We start from the raw sequence: 2,500 nt of genomic DNA on the forward strand, positions 1-2,500 counted from the left end.
ATGACCATACGATCAGCACAAAGTTATTCAGAGTCACCAAAGCCGACGATGGACGAACGGACAAGCCGTCCGCCACCGATTGGTTTTGATCTAATAAAAGCATTCCTCCCATCTCTGGGTGGAATTCTGGTTTGCATGTATTAGCTCTAGAATTACCACAGTTATCCAAGTAATGTTTTGTACGATCTAAGAAACCAAAACTGATTTAATGAGCCATTCGCGGTTTCACCTTAATTCGGTATGTACTTAGACATGCATGGCTTAATCTTTGAGACAAGCATATGACTACTGGCAGGATCAACCAGGGAGCTTAGTTATTATTGTAAATTTAAATTTTCGTCGTCGGCCCTCCCTGTAAGACCGATCGACGTTAAGCCATTTCTCTTTTGTATGTAACACACATTTCATAAATTTTGTACCTCTTATAGAGGCCAAATATTCTCCTCCTCCTCTCATAAAGCACGAAAATCACTTTCACGCCGTGCATCCATCGTGCAAGCACGTAGACCACACACGCTGGACAATATAATAAAAGATAGCGCGGACAGTGGCATGCTATACAAATCGAGAAAGCGCGTACAGTGATCATGCTGGTCATTTTGCCACCAAATTTTATAATCTTTATCATTAGAGCGGGCCCACCAACCTCGTCTCTGTACTTTATACATTTCTCCTCCATCTGCACACACCTTTTCAAACATTAACGGAGAGAGTTCCTTGGACTTGCTTTAAATGTACATATTAGATATGTTGGAATCTCTCTCCTTTAGAAGTTTCCCCAGCCTTAAAACTTCTTTCATTTTTACTCCTCTCTCCATACTTATTTTCCTCTCTGAACGTATCAGAGAGGATTTTATTTCTGACACCTCTTGACTTTTCTTAAATTCAGGGACGTAATTTTGTTCATAATTCAGTGGACTTTTGTGTATTTTATACTTTAAATATTTCCAAACAGTCTCCCTTCTAAAAGTGATAGAACGAATTTTCGTCTAACACTACTTTCTTGGTTCAAAAATTTTATACAATCTTATAACTTTTTCAGTTTTAACAAATTTTGGTTACAGACAGTTGATGCTCAGTTTGTACAAGTATGCAACATTTATAAGTGCATACAGGTCACCAGCCTTATATTACAAGGCTCACCACATATGGGCCATTCGGTCTTAGACACCGACCCGTGGTAATGCTGTGTGGAGATTAATAATAATCCGCAACGGAAAACCGGAACGAGAATAGTCGAGAAAGTATATTCTCGAGGAGCGGTAGACTGCTTTTCAACCGAAGTCATAAAAGAGCCACACGCTCGACGCTACTCCCGACCGGTCCGAGCGAACCGAAAGTGCCTTCCTATAAATACCGAACGGCCGGCCGCTAGGTCGGCGACGCATGGGCTTACGCCCAGGCGTATGCCTGTGCAAACCGCCGTGAGAGCGTACCATCCCGCCGGCACGGTAAAACTTAGACTGAAAATATCGTCGAACATATCCTTTCATTTTATAACGTTCTATACATGAAAATTAATAAATTAACATGCAGGACATAATAAATTCACATTCTCATGTAAATCATGGGTTTAATTAATATTTTAAAAAATTTTAAAACCGCCCAGAACCGATGAGATGAAAATATTAAAACGATATTTTTGCATTTTCTTACGGTAAAACATTAACAAATAAGCGACTATAGCAATATAAAACTCCATTTGTAATTTAATTAATGAAAATTAATATTTTTTTTTGATTTTTCAGCGATCCAGAACCGATGAGACGAAAACATTAAAACGATATTTTTGCATTTTCTTACGACAAAACATTAACAAATACGAGACTATAACAATATAAAACTACATATGTAATTTAATTAATCAAAATTAATAATTTTTTTTGATTTTTCAGTGATCCAGAACCGATAAGTCGAAAATTTTAACAATCATATTTTTGCATTCTGTACCGTGGATCCATCGTTAAACGCTATTAAACTAACGTCCGTGATGGTATAAATGCAGATTTTCGCTCCGTTTAGCCAAAATAACGAACTTTAGGTGCGCTCCGAAATATTTCAAAGTCCCAGCGGCGTATTGCTTCGCCTCTTAGAACCGATTAGTCGAAAATTTTAACAATCATATTTTTGCATTCTGTACCGTGGATCGATCGTTAAACGCTATTAAACTAACGTCCGTGATGGTATAAATGCAGATTTTCGCTCCGTTTAGCCAAAATAACGAACTTTAGGTGCGCTCCGAAATATTTCAAAGTCCCAGCGGCGTATTGCTTCGCCTCTTAGAACCGATTAGTCGAAAATTTTAACAATCATATTTTTGCATTCTGTACCGTGGATCCATCGTTAAACGCTATTAAACTAACGTCCGTGATGGTATAAATGCAGATTTTCGCTCCGTTTAGCCAAAATAACGAACTTTAGGTGCGCTCCGAAATATTTCAAAGTCCCAGCGGCGTATTGCTTCGCCTCTTAGAACCGATTAGTCGAAAATTTTAACAAT

At 38.2% G+C, this 2,500-nt stretch overlaps 1 non-coding gene across 1 annotated transcript in view; it reads right to left on the reverse strand.

Annotated features, from left to right (window-relative positions):
* Window positions 1–308, reverse strand: part of LOC143307392 (small subunit ribosomal RNA) — a 1,923-nt gene extending 1,615 nt beyond the window's left edge. Inside the window, exon 1 of the ribosomal RNA XR_013064544.1 lies at window positions 1–308. This exon is cut by the window's left edge and continues 1,615 nt beyond it. This is a non-coding gene — a ribosomal RNA (small subunit ribosomal RNA).
* Window positions 309–2,500: the final 2,192 nt, after the last annotated feature.

The sequence above is a fragment of the Osmia lignaria genome, unplaced genomic scaffold (assembly GCF_051020975.1).
Source record: "Osmia lignaria lignaria isolate PbOS001 unplaced genomic scaffold, iyOsmLign1 scaffold0053, whole genome shotgun sequence".
NCBI classification, from domain to species: Eukaryota; Metazoa; Arthropoda; class Insecta; order Hymenoptera; family Megachilidae; genus Osmia; species Osmia lignaria.